The sequence below is a fragment of the Phocoena sinus genome, chromosome 14 (genome assembly GCF_008692025.1).
Source record: "Phocoena sinus isolate mPhoSin1 chromosome 14, mPhoSin1.pri, whole genome shotgun sequence".
NCBI lineage: Eukaryota > Metazoa > Chordata > Mammalia > Artiodactyla > Phocoenidae > Phocoena > Phocoena sinus.
Window position 1 is genome coordinate 61,427,520 of NC_045776.1, and position 21,389 is coordinate 61,448,908.

General features: G+C 39.4%; 1 protein-coding gene, 1 long non-coding RNA gene and 1 pseudogene across 4 annotated transcripts in view; all 3 read right to left on the minus strand.

Annotated features, from left to right (window-relative positions):
- SPIRE1 (spire type actin nucleation factor 1) overlaps positions 1-21,389 on the minus strand; it is a 211,605-nt gene that overhangs the window by 168,456 nt on the left and 21,760 nt on the right. The window lies entirely within an intron of this gene.
- On the minus strand, positions 158-16,833 carry LOC116738977. The gene is made up of 3 exons (XR_004345425.1): positions 16,681-16,833; positions 12,341-12,343; positions 158-187 (listed from the first exon to the last, which is right to left on the minus strand). It is a non-coding gene; the product is annotated as an uncharacterized LOC116738977 (long non-coding RNA).
- LOC116738974 lies at positions 16,860-17,531 on the minus strand (annotated as a pseudogene).

Consider the following 21,389-nt stretch of genomic DNA (forward strand, 5'->3'; position numbering starts at 1 on the left):
CTGTTATAAGATATAAAACATACACACATATTTAATACATATATAAATTAATGAAAGTAAAATAAAAATATATTTTCTTGCTTTCTTTTTAAAATAACTTAAAATACTTTAAAGGTCTTTAAAAAGTACCATTTAAAATACTTTTAAATACCTTAAAAAAATCTTTAAAAGACTCTTGGGCTCTTCCCTAAATATATTTCCAGTTTAAAGTTACACTGATCGTTTCAATTAAAGCAGAAATGTTTCAAACTCCTATTTAATATACGATGGTTATTTTTCTTTAATACATGAATAGACACAACCATATAATTAATTTAGTAATTCTTCCAGTAGAGGATCATCTATAGAATAACCAGACTGAACAATATTTGGCTGCACCAACGTTAACACTTTCTCGTCATCACTGAGACATAATACCAAAGAACATGTACAGTTACATATTTCTGTCAATTTGGGTGATTAAAACATACTTTCAAAATAAAAAGACTGCTATTTTTATTTTATTTTATTTTTTTCCCTGTACGCGGGCCTCTCACTGTTGTGGCCTCTCCCGCTGCAGAGCACAGGCTCTGGACGGGCAGGCTCAGCGGCCATGGTTCACGGGCCCAGCCGCTCCACGGCATGTGGGATCTTCCCGGACCGGGGCACGAACCCGTGTCCCCTGCATCAGCAGGCGGACTCTCAACCACTGCACCACCAGGGAAGCCCAAGACTGCTATTTTTAAAGGAGAATCACTTATTAAGTAGCTTTAACAAAAAGAATACATATTTATATTGGATGCTAAAAAACTTAATTTCTCCAGTCTACATTTCTTAAATTTCATTGTCCTAAGTTCAAATACATATTTATCTCTACCTCTTTCCCTTCAACCAAAACTATCTTTCCTCCTAGCTAACTCCTTCTCCCCAACAACTAATGGGTTGCTCCATTTTTTTTAATGATTAATGAGAATTTATATACCTTAGAGTCTATGATGATACCACCAAAAAAAAAATCATAAATAATGTTTTTATATGCCTCCTAACTCTTAAGATGAAAAATAAACTTGAAACCCACATTTCTGTTGACCTAATGATACTAATGTGAAATACTGGCTGAAATTGAGACCAGAAAATAAGGAACCTTGGGTTCTGTGAATTAAAAATGATATATAAGCAATAAATAATTTTAAATTATATGAAGACACAGATAAAATGGGTTTAATATATGTGTGTATATACTAGAGTTTGATAAATATATAACTGTTATTTATATATTTAGTGTTATATAAAATTATATATTATAGTTACATTTTTCATGTTATATATTATCTTTTATTTATTTATATATGACCGCTCAGAACATTAGTGCTTTTGGTAGATTAATTATACTTCACTCCTATAGAAATGGTAATTAATTTAACATAGGAAAGTACTGTGGACAGGAATAGCTCACAGAAGGGCACAGAATACCTCTCAGCAAATATTTACTGAGTGTCTACTCTGTAAATGAGGAAGAGGGAGGGAGAAATACAGTATTAAGACAAGCCATAACAGAGAGTAACCTCTTTGAGGGTACACGGATATACATCTTTGGTATGATACATTCTCAGGGTAAAGAGAATTACAAAGAAAAACAATTTTATGTAGTAGATTTGTTGTTGGTAATAGCGTTGGTGAAAAATTCTGAAACTATTTTGTATGTACTGTATCACTGAGCAAACTAGTAAATACAGTGATATTGTTGGGAATCAGCAACAGAGGGAAAAGAATATACACCTAACATGTGGGAAGCAGAGAAGAGCCCTGCAGTGGCAAACTGGACCAAGAGGTATTATACAACTTCAGAAAACCATCTATTTCCTAGCTCTGCCCTCCAAAAGAGGGAGAAGCAACAGCACCCCAGTTTGCAAGAGCATTCCTAGCCCATTCCCACTCAAAGGAACCAGGACTCTGGGAAATTGGCAGAAATCAGGGCTGGGACAGGTAAATTATTAGATAAGCTTCATTACTTTGCACTAGAAAGTAATGAAGTGCTCAAAGAATGACAGAGGTACAAAGTCCTGTAAGATTTTTTCAGTGACCTCTACTATAAAACTGAAAATGCTTTCCTGTAAGAGTACCAAAATTTTTGTGAGAACACACACTGCTTTCGGTTATTCAATCTGAACTGGGAAGTCACACAAATATGAAAAGGGGGTTAGGGACTTCCCTGGTGGTGTAGTAGTTAAGAATCAGCCTGCCAATGCAGGGGACACAGGTTCGAACCCTGGCTGGGAAGATCCCACATGCCGGGGAGCAACTAAGCCCGCGAGCCACGAATACTGAAGCCTGCGTGCCTAGAGCCTATGCTCCGCAACAAGAGAAGCCACCGCAATGAGAAACCCGTGCACCGCAACGAAGAGTAGCCCCCGCTCGACCCAACTATTGAAAGCCCGTGTGCAGCAGCAAAGACCCAACGCAGCCAAAAATAAATTAAATAAATAAATAAATAAGAAAAGGTGGTTAAGTATGAAGTGCCTGACCACCTGCACTACTCTGCCATCCAAATCCCTGCTCAGACTCTGACCCAGGAATCAGAAAATCCCAATTACATGACAGCAGAGCTTCAAGGAATCCTGGAAATGATCTTGCCCAATCCACTCATCCATAAATGGGTAATCTGAGCCTGAGGAGCCAAACATGCACAAAATGACAGAGCGAAGAGAAGACTCCAAGGCTCCGACCCCCGCACAAGTATCAGTGTGCTTTTGTTACCCTGCTCCTCCATTCCCACTTGCAGGGGCCAGCGTCCTAGCTACCTACCACTGATGACATTGTTTCTGGGGAAAGGCACCCCCGATTTAACAGTTGGAAACTTCCAGTACAGCACCTAGGATTTTCATGTGACACCTTTGAGCCTTTCTTCAAAGGCTGGCCACCTCTGTTTACAGAACCAGACCTAAGGAATCCCTCTAAAACCTACAATCTTATGACTTCACTTTCAACAATCCCATGACTTCACTTTCAACAATCCCAGTAACCTAAGCTGATGGTAGGCCTAAGCAAGGTTTGAGATTATTAAATGCAGTAAATTAGTTCTTTCAATTAAAGTAACAACTTTACTGATTTATTGATTCTATTAATTTTTATTAGGTTGAATTTAATTAGAAGGCTAGATTAACTATGTGATGATACAAAATAAAATCAAATATCTGAAATAGTATTTAAACATTAAGTTTCAAAATATTTTAACATTATCAAAGTACTTACACACTAGGAAGAGGGATGATTTGCATAGCAAGCCAAAAATTCAGTTCAGTATTTCTCAAAAGGAAAGAGCATTTTAACAATGCTGCAAGAATCAAGGCTGGGGTTTAGACCCTTCTTTTTAACTAATTCTGAAATATCTGATGCTCTTAAGATTTACTAGACAAGCTCCCTCATGTCCCAGGAAACAGAAAAACTAATGTCTTCCTATAAATTAACATAGAATGGCTTTAAAAAACCACACTAGTCCTAGTATGAAATGTCTGTCATAAAGAACTCATCACCTAAGAATCACTGTCATCTTTAGCAGACATTTTAAATCTCAAATATTGATAATAAGATAATCCCACTCAGAAGGCCTGCTCAATAAGGTACCAGAGGGAACACATCCCACCCAGTAGGCCACTCAGAGCCCTGCTGTTCACACAGCACTTTCTGAAACGGCCTCACCTCAATGGAATCACAAATTCTGATGAACCACACAACTATCTTGTGGAAATTAAGGCACAGTTTCAAACAATTTCACAGATGTTCACAGAGGTGAATAACAGTTTTAAATTAAGGTAGTACTCCAGTCTTCGGGGTAGAAATCTCAGCATATGGCTAAATTATCACAGTCACATTATCAATATGATGCAAATTAGCTGAATACACAAAAGGCAAACTATGCCTGCCAAAAAGACAGAATCCTGGTAATTTTTAGGATGAATAAATGGCTCTGAGAATTACTCTACAATTTTTTTCCTCTGTGACCAAACTCTGGGCAGTGTCTAGGTCTATCTGTTCTTTTTCATGGTGAAGCAAAGCAGTATCAATAGGTACATCTGCCTTCTCGCCAGCTCACTCCTTATCCACCTCGTTCCTTCAATAAATATTTACTGAATTCCTACTAAATACTACTGGTAACACTGATGATAAAGCAGCAAACAAGTCAGGCATGGTCCTTGCCCCATAGGGCTTACATGTTAGTGAACAGAGACCAAAGAAGGCAATCAAATAAAATAATTACAACTGGTTATCAATGCCATTAAGGACAGAAAAGGGAGAGAAAGAAAACAGCAGAAAAGACTCCTTGAGAAGATGACATTTAAATAGAGATCTTGAAGTGGGGTAGCAACTCACTGAAGGGTTGGGGAAGCCGCTGCTCTGTCTGGAACGAGGTAGAAGCTGTGGGAGGGCCCTGGAAGCTTCTGCAAGGACAGGCAGGGGCAGATCACATGGGCCTTGAAAGACAGTACAGGGAGTTTCAATTTGAGGTGAAGTACAATGGGAAGCTCATGGAAGATGCTAGGAAGAGTGTGAGCTGGTGCGAGATAGGTTTCCAGGTCAGTCATGCCATATGAAGAAAGCAGCAGAGAGGGTCAAAGTGAAAGCCTGCGGTCAGTGAGGAGGCCACTGTCACTGTCTTGGGGAGCAACGGGGCTGCCAGCCTGGTGGTGGCAGCATCCAGGAAGAAAAGCAGCGGATGCAAGGTATGAATCAGGAGCAGAACACACAGAACCTGCTGATGGGCTAATCACGGGTGGAGTAAGGGAAGAAGGAAAGAAGGATGCCCTGACCGTGCTCCATTTTTCCAAGGCAAGTATTCTCAACGACTTGATCAAAACTGATCAACAACAGCACTAGCTTAAGAACTCAAATATTTTATAAGAGAGAAGTAGTAGGCTTTTTGGACAGTTTTTATATTAATACTAGAAAAAAAAAGAGAATAGTTTTGAACAGTTAACAGGCTGAAATTTAGCAATAAAATAATTCCTGCAGCCTAACCAAGCCTGGATTTCTGAAACACCATGGCCACTGAGGGCTTAGAATCCATGATCAGCATATACTTTAGTTTGCTGGGGGGGGGGGGGGGGGGGGGGGTTGTTTGTTTGTTTGTTTTTAGGCCGCGCCATGCAGCATGTGGGATCTTAGTTTCCCAACCAGGGATCGAACCATGCTCCCTACACTGGGAGCACAGAGCCTTAACCACTGGACCGCCAGGGAAGTCCCTAGTTTGCTGTTTCTGTATCAAAAGTAAGGACAGGGAAACTCTGTAATCATTAGCTTATACCCAGCTCCCCCATAAAATCATTTTTTCCAAGTTACATTTTTAATGAGGAAAAAAAAGCTATACATTTGACACAAGAAACAGCTACATAGAGGATACTTTTATTTTGACTGTTAAATTATAAAATCATTATCCTCTATGTCAAACAAATTCACTAGTTATATAAATCCTCAAAGATTAACAGGAACTTAGAATGTAGAACTGGGAGAAAACTAGTATACTCTCTGACCAGCTAAAGAGTTTCATTAAGTTTCTCTTCTTGTCCTGGCTGCCAGGAAGAATGAAATAAAATTTAACTTTCCACCACCATAATGTCCCTGTGCTAATATATTTCTTCACAACTGCTGATGTTCAAGCAGTTGAGTATCTAAGTAAGCTTTCTCTTGGTTGCCTTGGTAAGGCCATCTGGTACAATAAGTATCAAGAAAAAGCCTTTAGATTTTGACAGGCCTAGGTTCAAATCGTCCTTCCATCACTTAATAATTGTGTGATGCGACTTTAAAATAAGATACTTCCCAGAGTTTTCAGCTTTCTCATCTACAAAAAAAGTGGGAAAATTCCAACCTCATGAGGCCAATACGAAAATTAAATGAAATAAAAAATGTTTTGAAGCGCTCTGCATAATGCCTACAGTAGAGGCTCAGCAACTGGCGGGCTTATCATCACAACCCTGTGGAAAGAAGGGTGATGTGGACACATGAAAATAAAGTCCTAAGTAAAACCAGCAGCATGAATTAACAGAAAGATCTTAGTATTCTTCAAAACTCTTGTGATAAAATGTTCTATAGAGAAACTGAATATAAATTTTTATGTTTACCAGATTACAGCCATGTAAAAGGTATAGACTTTGAAATACAAAAAGTAGCTAAGTCATATGATGGATTGTTGTAAAATTCAGCTCATTTTTATACCTGCTCACTAAGATCTTTAAAAGCCACTACCTTTTACTCTACACCTCTCTCCAGAGCTTCCTAACACACACACACTCCTCCCCTCATGTGATGGTATCTGGGGGGGGGACGACATCAGCAGAGGCTCAGGCCAGGGTAGTGGGAAGGGGGATTTCATCAGTTATTACTCAAAAGTGAAATAAGAAAGTCTGGATTGGCCATATCTATCATCAACCCATAAAGAGACTACATAAGCCAAATAATGACACACCCCCCACAAAGATGTCCACATCCTCATCCTCAGACTCTGTGAATATATTACTTTAACGGCAAAGTGATTTGCAGCTGTGGTTAGGGGTCTTGTGGTGGGGAAGAGTACCCTGGATTATCCAGGTGGGACCAATGCGATCACAAGGGGCCTTATAAGAGATCCAGAGAAGGAGCGGTGGTGATGGAAGCAGAGGCTGGAGTGACATGATTGCAGGAAGGGGGACACAAAGCCGAGGAATGTGGAAAGCCTCTCTAGAGGATGGAAAAGGCAGGGAACAGATTTTCCCCTGGAGGCTCCTGAAGGAATACAGCCCTGCCAACAGCTCAATTTTAGCCCATAGGACCCATTTTCAGACTTCTGACTGACAAAACTGTAGGATAATAATTTTGTATTGTTTTAAGCCACAGAATTATTGGTGATTTGTTACAGAAAACAAATATACAGACCATTAAAAAGTCAAAGCAATATGACGTCCTCTCACCATCCCAAACATGACCCTCAGGCCAGCCTGTATACTGGCTAATCCCATAGAGAATGACCCACAGGGCGCAGGACAACAGAGCACAGTGGTTAAGAGCAAGGACTCCGGGTCAGACTTTGGGGGTTTGAATCCCAGGTGGGCTGTTGGCTGTACTTAAGGCCTCTACACTTCACATCCCATTTGTAAGGTAGAGGTTAATAACAGTACCTATTACAGGGTTGCTGTGAGGAGCAAAAGTAATAATCAAAGTAAACTGCTTAGCCTGTCACCTGTCACACGATAAGTACTTGAAAAAACATTAGCTCTATTACCACTTAAGTCTTTGAAGCATTCTCTCCAGGGAGAAAATAAGTCAAAAAGACTTTCCTCTCCCAAACCCAAAAAGCTGTGGTCCACAGACGGCTTGACCCCTCAGATATGGAGGTATAATTGACAGACCCACACCCATGCCCTGGCCTGTAAGGAGGAAGTCCGCCATGCCGTCTGTCCACCTTGAGTCCCCTGCACCTGTACGTGCTGCATCAGCCACAGGAGAAGACATGGGACTCATGGCCCTCACCCCACACTCCTCTGCCCTCCCCTCACCATCTTCTCTCCTCCCTGTCCTGTCCAGGGCATGTAGTGCTCATCGTCCACTGCCTGTGCACAGGCAGAGAGTCTTATCTTACCTCTCAAGTTCTCCTTCCAAAACTGACAGTATTAAGAATGATTCTGGTTATTATAATTTTTCATCTCCCTACCCTGAATAACTCTGGTTGAAAGCTTCATTCAGATGGACTGACAATTATTTTCACAAGGCCCCAATCTTAAAGGAAATGCTATGATCAATGGAACTATTCTGAACACCTCCGCCAGAAACATATTAAAGACAAAAGGCATCCATCCAGAATTTCCTAGACATTTCTAGATATCCATGTCATTCAAACCACCCCCACAATGCTCTTTTAAATTCTAAGAAAATAAATTATTGTTAATGAAATATTAATACTTCAAATTAATCCACACTTGCTTTATATGGATCAAACATATTCTACCTGCTGGTGTGAAGCCCAGACCTGAGAAGCACTGCTGTAAAACCTTCATTTTTACAGCTAGGGAAGCTCAAGCTCTGAAGAATAAAATGACTCAGTGAAGGTCAAAGAACTGGGACCAGTCGCCCAGCCCAGTAAGGGAGAGACTAGGAAGCAACGAGTGCCCAGAAGTGAAGCTCGGGTTGGCACTAGGGGGCAAAGTTCAAGAATAAGTGAGAGAGTGGCATGGACATATAAACACTACCAAACATAAAATAGATAGCTAGTGGGAAGCAGCCACATAGCACAGGGAGATCAGCTCCGCACTTTATAACCACCTAGAGGGGTGGGATAGGGAGGGTGGGAGGGAGGGAGACGCAAGAGGGGATATGGGGACATATGTATATGTATAACTGATTCACTTTGTTATAAAGCAGAAACTGACACACCATTGTAAAGCAATTATACTCTAATAAATGTTTAAAAATAAATAAAATAAAATAGAGAATACTAACAACAAATTTTGCTAAGTACCAGGACTTCCCTGGTGGTCCAGCAGTTAAGACTCCATGCTCCCAATGCAGGGGACCTGGGTTTGATCCCCGGTCAGGGAACTAGATCACACATACCGCAACTAAGACCTGGCGCAGCCAAATAAATAAATAATTTTTTTTTAATTTGCTAAGTATCACTTTGGTTTACTCATCCCCTGCTCACAACTAATAAATGTGGGCAGAGAAAAAAAATATGATGTGTTTATGTGAGCTTTATAAGTCCCTTTAATAAGACAAAGGAAACCCTTGAACAATCAGTGTGAACAATACACTTAATCACATTTTGTAGGATTTGGAGCATAATCTTACCATTTTAAGGAAGTGTAGAACTTAAAGCCATTATATGTTTCCTTGTATAACCAGCATTGCTCTTACAGATGACTAATTTTTTTTTTTTTCCTGGCCATGCTGTGTGGCTTGTGGGATCTTAGTTCCCAGACCAGGGATTGAACCCGGGCCCTAGGCAGTGAGAGCGAGGAGTCCTAACCACTGGACCGCCAGGGAATTCCCTTCAGATAACTGATTTTGATCCTGACCCTGGTGAGGAACATAACCTTTCATCTGAGTACCACTTATGGACGAAGCATTCATCCATCTCTTCACTCATGGACAACATGTCTGTGTGACAGGTTCTCCCCAGAATTTGACTCTCCTTCCTTGAGATCATCTGACCCCCACTGGCAGACTCTGCCCCAAGCCAGGCTCTAGAACCTTCAGCGTCAAGTCACCTTTGCCATAAACCTCAAGTTTAACCCAATTCTGAAATGTGGGGGCTTCTGCTTTAACTTTGAGACTCAGACTGTACTTTGCATCCTAGATCCTGTAACTAAATCCTTTATCTTTAAAAAAAAAAAAAAAAAAAAAAAAAGGAAGCAAACCGTGGCTTGGCTTATTATTGCCAGTTGCCTTCCTAGGGACTACCTAGCCCTTGGACCTAATATCCCCAGCACAGACCACTTGCTGGCCCTTATCTGCAGCCCTTGCCTCCCTTCTGGTTCTGCTTGCTCATCCGACGAACCGGGCTGACTGCCTTACAGAGCTAACACCCCTGATTTCTGCCCCTCCTCTACCACCAAACCCTCCCAACCTATTCCATGGCACTAGAGTAATCAAATATATCTGAGCCTGTTCTGAAATGAAAGTCCTAGTAATACATTTTGTTAATTATTAGGTTATTTTTTTCTATTTAGCAACCTTAATTAACTAAACTATATCATCTCATAGAATAAACATCATTAAATGTCAAGTATTTTCTACTGAAAAATAATTACTTCAGTTTCAGCATAACTTTTTTCAACAAAACTCAAATACTATCTTTGTTTCATGTAATTTGGCAACACTCAAAGCTTATATAGCAAAGAGGTTTCCCCTCCTGTGCAGATTCTAGTCGAACAGTAGTGGCTGTCTAGGATGCCACTTTCAGAAGAGTTCTGAGGGCAGCTATGGGGTGGGAGGAGCCCGTGACCATTTAGCAATGTTTCCATGGCACAGAGGGATGGGCAGTGCAGAGGCCACATTTCTAACACTCCTGTGTTGGATGCGATGATGGAAGTTGTGGTCCTTTTTGTGTACAGTGTGAATTTGGGTTAAAAAAATTTCCCTAGTGATATTAATCCAAACATTAGTTGCCTGAGTTTCATGAGACCTCAAAAATACATTGAGATCACAGCACTTTATCACTTTTCTTCAAGAACAAGGAGAACTTGGAGGGGAATTCCCCAAGCCAAATCATAAAAAGAAGACGACTAGTGTCAATCCCAAATGTTCTCATATTTCCTATCAATTGAAAAAAATCTGGCCGTCATGCATTTCATACCCTGTGTATTCTCCTAAGAATCTCTTCTCCACTGTGGCCTCTGATCATGTACGAGACCATCCTAGCCAAGAGGAACCCTGCCAGAGAGGTATCTCAGGTACTTCTTCTATCCCCAGACTGAAGCTCCTTTAGATACAGTACCATAACTGCCATCTATATCCATTTGCCCAAATATGTTACTTATCCTCTATCAAGATTGGGTATACCTGATTTAAACTATAAAAACTACCTAGGCACACATTTTTAGCTATTTAACCTTTAGTATATATATATATATAGTGTGTGTGTGTGTGTGTGTGTGTATATATATATATGTATTATACCTATGAGTAAAATATAGGGTGGGCCAAAAAGTTCGTTCAGGTTTTTAACCAACCCAATACTAAGTTCTTTAAATGCAAATGGAATCAAAATGACTATTAACTGCCAAAGGAGGTCAGAGTTAGGGATCAACTATCATTAGAATTTTTTTTTTACAAATTTTAATCATTTAATCATTTCCCACCAAAAAAATTTAATTTTATACGCATCAGAAAAAAGAATAACCAAATGTTTCATCTAAGCTATGTCTTATCTTACAGTTCGCAAATGAAATTGGTTTCAACAGTTTAGGGGGAAAAGGTATATTTACGTTCATTTTATTATTAATGTAAGCCCCCCAAAACTCCCCCAAGGATTTAAAGAGGCTAAATTAAATTATGAGTAAGTGAATATCAAACAAGTTAGAAAGTGATAGTGAAAGAAAGCTAAATTCAAGAATACTATATGATTTTTTAAATTTAAAACTAGTATAAGTGGTGGTCAAACACTAACTTTCCCTCACATTTTTTTTAACATCTTTATTGCAGTATAATTGCTTTACAATGGTGTGTTAGTTTCTGCTTTATAACAAAGTGAATCAGCTATACATATACATATATCCCCATACTTCCTCCCTCTTGTATCTTCCTCCCACCCTCCCTATCCCACCCCTCTAGGTGGTCACAAAGCACTGAGCTGATCTCCCTGTGCTATGCGGTTGCTTCCCACTAGCTATCTATTTTACGTTTGGTAGTATATATAAGTCCATGCCACTCTCTCACTTCGTCCCAGCTTACTCTTCCCCCTCCCTGTGTCCTCAAGTCCATTCTCTACGTCTGTGCCTTTATTCCCGTCCTGCCCCCAGGTTCTTCACACCTTTTTAATTTTTTTTTTAAGATTCCATATATACGTGTTAGCATACGGTATTTGTTTTTCTCTTTCTGCCTTTCTTCACTCTGTATGAGAGACTCTAGGTCCATCCACCTCATTACAAATAATTCAATTTCGTTTCTTTTTATGGCTGAGTAATATTCCATTGTATATATGTGCCACATCTTCTTTATCCATTCATCTGTCAATGGACACTTAGGTTGCTTCCATGTCCTGGCTATTGTAAACAAAGCTGCAATGAACATTTTGGTACATGACTCTTTTTGAATTATGGTTTTCTCAGGGCATATGCCCAGTAATGGAATTGCTGGGTCGTATGGTAGTTCTATTTTCAGTTTTTTAAGCAACCTCTATACTCTTCTCCATAGTGGCTGTATCAATTTACATTCCCACCAACAGCGCAAGAAGGCTCCCTTTTTTCCACACCCTCTCCAGCATTTATTGTTTGTAGATTTTTTGATGATGGCCATTCTGACTGGTGTGAGGTGATACCTCATTGTAGTTTGATTTGCATTTCTCTAATGATTAGTGATGTAGAGCATCCTTTTATGTGTTTGTTGGCAATCTGTATATCTTCTTTGGAGAAATGTCTACTTAGAAGACATCTTCTGCCCATTTTTGGATTGGGTTGTTTGTTTTTTTGATATTCAGCTGCATGAGCTGCTGGAAAATTCTGGAGATTAATCCTTTATCATTTGCTTCATGTGCAAATATTTTCTCCCATTCTGAGGGTTGTCTTTTCGTCTTGTTTATGGTTTCCTTTGCTGTGCAAAAGCTTTTAAGTTTCATTAGGTCCCATTTGTTTATTTTTGTTTTTATTTCCATTTCTCTAGGAGGTGGGTCAAAAACGATCTTGCTGTGATTTATGTCATAGAGTGTTTTGCCTATGTTTTCCTCTAAGAGTTTGATAGTGTCTGGCCTTACATTTAGGTCTTTAATCCATTTTGAGTTTATTTTTGTGTATGGTGTTAGGGAGTGTTCTAACTTCATTCTTTTACATGTAGTAGTCCAGTTTTCCCAGCACCACTTATTGAAGAGGCTGTCTTTTCTCCATTGTATATTCTTGCCTCCTTTATCAAAAATAAGGTGACCATATATGCATGGGTTGATCTCTGGGCTTTCTATCCTGTTCCATATTTCTGTTTTTGTGCCAGTACCATACTGTCTTGATTACTGTAGCTTTGTAGTATAGTCTGAAGTCAGGGAGTCTGATTATTCCAGCTCTGTTTTTCTTTCTCAAGATTGTTTTGGCTATTCAGGGTCTTTTGTGTTTCCATACAAATTATGAAATGTTTTGTTCTAGTTCTGTGAAAAATGCCATTGGTAGTTTGATAGGGATTGCACTGAATCTGTAGATTGCTTTGGGTAGTAGAGTCATTTTCACAATGTTGATTCTTCCAATCCAAGAACATGGTATATCTCTCCATCTGTTTGTATCATCTTTAATTTCTTTCATCAGTGTCTTATAGTTTTCTGCATACAGGTCTTTCGTCTCTTTAAGTAGGTTTATTCCTAGGTATTTTATTCTTTTTGTTGCAATGGTAAATGGAAGTGTTTTCTTAATTTCACTTTCAGATTTTTCATCATTAGTGTATAGGAATGTAAGAGATTTCTGTGCATTAATTTTGTATCCTGCTACTTTACCAGATTCATTGATTAGCTCTAGTAGTTTCCTGGTAGCATCTTTAGGATTCTCTATGTATAGTATCATGTCATCTGCAAACAGTTACAGCTTTACTTCTTCTTTTCCAATTTGGATTCCTTTTCTTTCTTTTTTTTCTCTGATTGCTGTGGCTAAAACTTCCAAAACTATGTTGAATAATAGTGGTGGGAGTGGGCAACCTTGTCTTGTTCCTGATCTTAGTGGAAATGGTTTCAGTTTTTCACCATTGAGAACAATGTTGCCTGTGGGTCTGTCATATATGGCCTTTATTATGTTGAGGTAAGTTCCCCCATGCCTACTTTCTGGAGGGTGTTTATCATAAATGGGTGTTAAATTTTGTCAAAAGCTTTTTCTGCATCTATTGAGATGATATGGTTTTTATCCTTCAGTGTGTTAATATAGTGTATCACGTTGATTTGCGTATATTGAAGAATCCTTGCATTCCTGGGATAAACCCCACTCGATCATGGTATATGATCCTTTTAATGTGCTGTTGGATTCTGTTTGCTAGTATTTTGTTGAGGATTTTTGCATCTATATTCATCAGTGATACTGGCCTGTAATTTTCTTTTTTTGTAGTATCTTTGTCTGGTTTTGGTATCAGGGTGATGGTAGTCTCATAGAATGAGTTTGGGAGTGTTCCTCCCTCTGCTATATTTTGGAAGAGTTTGAAAAGGATGGGTGTTAGCTCTTCTCTAAATGTTTGATAGAATTCGCCTGTGAAGCCATCTGGTCCTGGGCTTTTGTTTGTTGGAAGATTTTAATCACAGTCTCAATTTCAGTGCTTGTGATTGGTCTGTGTATATTTTTTTCTTCCTGGTTCAGTCTCAGAAGGTTGTGCTTTTCTAAGAATTTGTCCGTTTCTTCCAGGTTGTCCATTTCATTGACATATAGGTGCTTGTAGTAATCTCTCATGATCCTTTGTATTTCTGCAATGTCAGTTGTTACTTTTACTTTTCTAATTCTACTGGTTTCAGTCTTCTCCCTTTTTTTCTTGATGAGTCTGGCTAATGGTTTATCAATTTTGTTTATCTTCTCAAAGCGGGGTTCAGTATTGATGTGATTCGTAATATGCCGTAGCCCCTGAATTTTAGTAATATGGCTGCAAGGACTATAGAGCCTGCGATGGGAGCTTCTACATGTGCTTTGGGTAATCAAAGGTGGAGGCCATAGAGGAGTATTTTTACTACAAAGGCTATCATGCAGGTCAATCATATAAAGACGTTGGATCAGAGTTGCATAGTGGTAAGGCTCAATATTGAAATACGAGGGAATTCAGAGAGCCCGTGGTGTTTTGTATGTATACTAATGCCACTAGCAGTGGGAGTGATCCAACTAAGTGTGTAGAATAAAAAAGTCCTGCAGTAAGGCGTTCTGTTTGGTTACCTCAGCAGGCAATGATAATAAGGGTAGGAACTAGTGTAGCTTCAAATATAATGTAAAATAGCATTAGTTCTGTGGTGGTAAATGTTATGATTAAAAATGTTTGTAATATGATTAGTATTGTCAAGTATAATTTTTTTCGGATTAGTGGTTCTTTGAGTAGTTGAGATTGACTGGCTATTAGTATTACGGGAAGGAGCCATATTGTTAGGACCAGTAATGGTGCGGATAGGGAGTCAGAGAAGAATACTAACGAGAAGTTAAAGCTACTGTCACTGAATTGGTTAAGAAGAAGTAGGCTTGGGCTTCCCAGGTGGCCCAGCGGTTGAGAATCTGCCTGCCAATGCAGGGGACACAGGTTCGAGCCCTGGTCAGGGAAGATCCCACATGCCACGGAGCAACTAAGCCCGTGCACCACAACTACTGAGCCTGCGCTCTAGAGCCTGTGAGCCACAACTACGGGAGCCCATGTGCCACAAGTACTGAAGCCCGTGTGCCTATAGCCCATGCTCTGCAACAAGAGAAGCCACCACAATGAGAATCCCGTGCACCACAACGAAGAGTAGTCCCTGCTCGCCACAACTAGAGAAAGCCCACGCACAGCAACGAAGACCCAACACAGCCATAAATAAATAAATAAATAAATAAAGTTTTAAAAAAAGAAGTGGGCTTGTGAAACTAATTAGTAGGCTACGGGTTGTGGAGTTAATTCAGATGATGTTGCTTTTTGATAATCAAGTTAGGGGTATTAGTATGACTGTGGGAATAATAAATTTCAGCATTGGAGGAGGTTGAGGTTTTGTACATAATCAGTGCCATAGGTATTTGATACTACTACTAGCAAGGCTAACCCGAGCGCTGCTTCACAGGCTGTGAACAGCAGCAAGATGACTGGTATTATGCTGGCTAAAGTGTGAATTTAGGATTGCTAGGGTTGCCAGGATGAATAGTGATAATATTATGCCTTCTAGACATAGCAGTGAGGATATTAGGTGAGACTGATATATTAGTAATCCTATGAGGCATATAGTAAACACTATAATAATATTTATATGTACTAAAGACACTTGGTAATTATGGGTCTAATCATAATCTAATGAGTCAAAACCACTTGTTTTGTTTTAAACTAAATACCATATTCACCCCACTCCAGTCCCTTTTGAGTTCACTTGCAGGCCAGGCTAATTGCCAATAAAAGTAAAGCCATGGTGAGTACTGTTTTTAGGTTGTTTGTTTGGGTTGCTCAGGGGAGGGGCAGTAGGAGAGCAATTTCTAGGTCAAAAAGGAGGAATGTGATCGCTACTAGGAAAAATTTTATGGAAAAAGGTAGGCAGGCGGATCCTATAGGGTCAAATCCACATTCGTAAGGGCTTGTTTTTTCTGCGTGTTTAGTTGAGGGAGTCAGAAGGCGATGAGTACGAGTAATGAGGCTAGTGTTGTATTTGTTAATAGGGTCAGTATTAAGTTTATTATTCTTTTTCAGGGTGTACCGAAACTAACTGATTGGAAGTCAGTTGCACTAATTAATACTAAAAGAATTATGAGCCTCATCAATAGATAGATACGAAAAGGAATAGTCATACAACAGCTACAAAATGTCAGTATCAAGCAGTGGCTTCAAAGCTGAAGTGGTGGTTGGACGTGAAGTGAAATTTTAATTGGCACAGGAAACAAACAATAAGGAAGGTAGATCCAATGATTACATGCAGTCCGTGGAATCCTGTGGCTATGAAGAAAGTTGACCTGTAGACCCCACCTGAGAGAGTAAATGGGGCTTTGTAATACTCTGAGGCTTGTAGGAGTGTAAAATAGATACCAAGAGTAATTGTAATAAAGAGGGCTTGAAGAATATGCTTACGATTTCCTTCCATAAGGCTGTGGTGGGCCTAATAGACACGCCAGAGGCCAATAGCATGGAAGTGTTGAGAAGTGGTACCTCTAAGGGGTTTAGAGGGCAAATGCCTGTTGGTGGCCAGCACCCGCCTAACTCAGGGGTAGGGGCGAGGCTTGAGTGATAGAAGGCTCAAAGAAGCCGGTAAAAAAAGGACTTCTGAGACAATAAATAAGATTATTCCATATCGAAGTCCCTTTTGGACAGCTGGTGTGTGGTGGTCTTGGAAAAGTGCTTTCTCGAATAACAAACATCTCGTCATCACTGATGTATTGTTAGAGTGTTAGTTAGTAGGCCTAGTATTAGTAGAATTATTGAGTTGAAGTGGAATCATATGATTAGGCCTGACGTTATGAGAAGGGCTGAAAGGGCTCCTGTAAGGGGTCAAGGACTAGGATTTACTATGTGGTACACATGGATCTGATGGGTCATTATGTGTTGTCATGAAGATATAAGCTTATTAAGAGGGTAAATACATAGCAATGGCGAATTCGAGGATAGTGAGTAGGGTGAGAATAATGAATGTAATGAGAGCTGTGAATGTGCTGATGCTTATTTGCACTAAGGTTGCTTCTCCAATTAGATGTATTAATATTTGACCTGCTGTAATAATGGCCGTTAATCGCACAGCTAGTGCTACCGGTTGGATAAACAGGCTGATAGTTTCGATAATTACTAGCATGGGGATGAGAGGGGCGGGTGTGCCTTGTGGTAGGAAGTGAGCTAACGATGCTTTTGTTTTGTTGCGGAAACCTATAACCACGGTACCGGCTCATAGGGGAATGAATGCCTATTCCCACATTCACTGAGAGCGGCATGGTGGGTGTAAATGAGTGGGGCAGTAGTCCAAGAAGGTTGGTTGACCCAATAAATAGAATGAGTGACATTAGTATTAGTGATCAAGTCTGTCCTTTATGATTATGGATGCTTATTATTTGTTTTGATGTAAGTTGGATTAGTCATTGTTGAAGGGAAATTATGCGATTGTTAACTAGTCGTTTTGATGTTGGAAATAAAATACTTGGGAATATAATAATTAAAATGACTATGGGGAGGCCCATTACCATCAGGGTTATGAAAGGGGCAAACAAATTTTTGTTCATTCTGTTTCTCAAGGGGTAGGTTGTTTTTGCACTTTAGTGAGTGTTGACTCTGGGTTGGGGTAGCAGATATGCTTTGAGACTTTTAGTTGAAATATAATAAATAGTGTTAGAAATATAGATAAAAAAAAAGAAATATAGATGAAATGGTAATAAATCATGTTGATATATCTCATTGTGGCATATCATTAAGGAGAATCTTAGCTCTCGGTCTTTAACTTAAAAGGTTAACACTAATCTAGCTTCTTAATGAGAATATAACATAGATGCGATCATTTTTCAAAGTATTTTAGAGGCACTAACTCAAGGACAATTGGCATGAAGCTGTGGTTTGATCCACAACTCTCTGAACACTGTCTGTAATAAAAGCCCGGCTGTGTTGATATTAGGGTTGTTTGATTTAGGCGTTCTGAGATTGCATCTGTTTTTAGGCCCAAGGAAGGTACAGCTCATGAGTGTAATACGTCTTCGGAGGAGATTAGTATTCGGATTGTTATTTCTATGGGCAATACTACTCGGTTATCTACTTCTAGCAGTTGTAGTTCCCCTGGTTTTAGGTCTGATATTGGGATTATATAGAAGTCAAAATTTAGGTCTTCGTAGTCAGTATATTTATAGCTTCAGTATCATTGGTGACCTATAGTTTTTACAGTAAGAGACAGATTATTAATTTCATCTATTATGTAAAGGATTCAAAATGATGGTAGGGCAATTAAGATCAAGATAATGGCCAGTAAAATAATCCAGATAGTTTCTACTTCTTGTGCGTCTATCGTGCTAGTATGTGCTAGCTTAGTTGTTAGTATTAGTGAAATAATATAAAGAACCAGGGAGCTAATTAAGAAGACAATTATTAGTGTGTGGTCATGAAAGTGTAGTAGCTCTTCCATGATGGGTGATGTTGCACCTTGAAAACCTAGTTGAAAGGGACATGCCATAGAGATATACAAGATTTCCACCTGTGACTTAACTTTGACAAAGTTACATAAAATTTTACTAATATCTCGTTCATGGGGAAAGACATAGCGGTTATGGTGTTGGCTTGAAACTGATAAAAGAGGGTTCGACTCCTTCCTTTCCTGCCTACTTTAGATTGATGCAGGTTGGCCCTTCAAATGTATTATATGGTGGAGGACATCCATTTAGTCACTCTAAATTTGTAGTAGTGAGTTCTACTGTTAGTACTTCTCGTTTGGATGCGAATGCTTCTCAGATAATGAAAATTATCAGGATGACTGCTGTTAATGAGATCAATGAGCCTATTGATGAGATAGTATTTCATGTTCTATAGGCATCTGGGTAGTCGGAGTATTGTCAAGGCATACCAGATAGGTCTAAAAAATGTTATGGGAAGAAAGTTATGTTGACACCCACAAATATGATTACAAAGTGAACTTTTGCTCATGTTGAGTGTATATCCTGCGAATAGTGGAAATCAGTGCACAAATCCTATGATAGCGAAAACAGCTCCCACTGAGAGCACATAGGGAAAGTGTGCGACTATATAGTAGGTAACATGAAGGACAATGTCTAATGATCAATTAGCTAGGACAATGCCTGTTAGTCTGCCGACTGTGAAAAGGAAAGCGAAACCCAGGGCTCACATCATGGCCGGGGACCACTTAATATTATATCCGTGGAGTGTTGCCAGTCAGCTGAACACTTTCACCCTTGTGGGAATGGTGATAATTATAGTGGCTGATGTAAAATATGCTCATGTGTCAACGTCTATACCCACTGAGACTATGTGGTAGGCTCATATAATGAACCCTAAGAATCCAATTGATATTATAGCTCAGACTATACCCATGTATCCAAAAGGTTTTTTTCTTCCTGAGTAATAGGTTACAATGTGTGAAATCATCCCAAATCCAGGCAGGATTAAAATATATACTTCAGAGTGCCCAAAGAATCAAAATAGGTGTTGATATAAGATTGGTCTCCTCCTCCCGCAGGGTTGAAAAAGGTTGTGTTCAGGTTTCGATCAGTTAGCAATATAGTGATTCCAGCTGCTAGTACAGGTAAGGAGAATAGAAGCAATACTGCTGTGATTAGTACTGATCATACGAATAATGGTGTTTAATACTGGGTTATAGCGGGCAGTTTTATATTGATGATAGTGGTGATAAAATTGATAGATCCGAGAATTGAGGATACACAAGCAAAGTATAGGGAAAAAATAGTAAGGTCAACTGAAGCTCCTGCATGTGCTAAGTTTCTGGCTAAGGATGGGTATACAGTTCAACCTGTACCCACACTGGCTTCAACTATTGATAATGCCAGTAGCAATAAGAAAGAAGGAGGGAGTAGTCAGAAACTCATATTATTTATATGGGGAAAAGCTGTATCGGGTGCTCCAATTATTAGGGGCACTAGCCAATTTCCAAATCCACCAATCATAATGGGTATGACTATGAAGAAAATTATTACAAATCTACGTTGTAAATTTGGTCGTCTCCAAGCAGAGTTCCGGGCTGACCTAGTTCAGCATGAATTAATAAGCTTAGGCCAGTGCCTACTATTCTGGCTCAAGCACCAAAGAGTAAGTATAAAGTACTTTGTGGTTGGTTGAGAATAATCAGCTGTTTATGAACATAGGTAAAATGGCCGAGTAGGAATTAGACTGTAGATCTAAAGACAGAGGTTAAGTCCTCTTTTTGCCATGTCCCGTGGCGAACTGATCATTTTGAATTGCAAATTCAAAGTAGCAGCTTCAACCCTGCCAGGGCTTCTCCGGGCCTTTTTTTTTCTCACGGCGGGAGAAGTAGATCGAAGCCAGTTGACTAGGGTATTTAGCTGTTAACTAAAAATTCGTGGGAGATGTATCCCTCCAATCTAGTGAGAATTTAGCTTAATTAAAGTGTTTGATTTGCATTCAACTGATGTAAGATATAGTCTTGCAATCCTTATTGGGCAGGAGTTAAGTAAATTGTACTTGCTTAGGGCTTTGAAGGCCCTTGTTCTGATTTAACCTAAATTCCTATTCTAAGATTGATAGTATTGGTGTGAGAGGTAGAAGTATTGTAGATATTACGATTATGGTTGGTAAAAGGATTGTTTGTTTTGTAGAGTCTAATTGTCATTTTATCTTTAAGTTGTTCATGGAAGGAAAGATGGTTAATGCTGTAGAGTATGTAAGTCATATGTAGGAGTACAGGTTAAGTAGTGCTGTGGTGGCTATAAGTGTGGGTAAGATAATACTATTGGTTTTTGCTATTTCTTGAATAATCATTCATTTAGGCATAAATCGTGATAGTGGCGGGAGTCCTCCTATTGAGAGAAGGGGCGGTCATGGTGAGGGTTGTGATGACAGGTGTTTTGTTTCATGTGTGTAATAGTGATACTGTGGTGGTGGCTGAGCTGTGAATAAATAGTATGAACATAGTGAGGGTTATTATGATATAAATTACTAGGTTTAGGATGGTTATAGTTGAGTTATATAGTAAGATGGCTGTCATTCATCCTATGTGGGCAATTGATGAGTAAGCTATGATTTTTCGGAGTTGTGTTTGCTTTAATCCTCCTCAACATCCGACTAGAATAGGAAGTATAGACAGAGACAATATTAGGTTTAGATTAATTGATGGTGAGATTTGATAGAGGATTGATAGGGGTGCAAGTTTTTGTCATGTCAATAGAATTAGACCTGCTGTTAATGGGATGCCTTGTGTTACTTCGGGCACTCAAAAGTGAAAACGGGACAGTCCTAGTTTTATGGCTAGGGCTACTGTTATTACTGTTGATGCTGTTGGATTGAATAATTTTGTGATAGTCCACTGGCCGGACTATCACAGTTAATGATGACTGCTACTGTAAGTAGTGCGGATGTCATGGCTTGTTTTAGAAAATATTTAGTGGAGG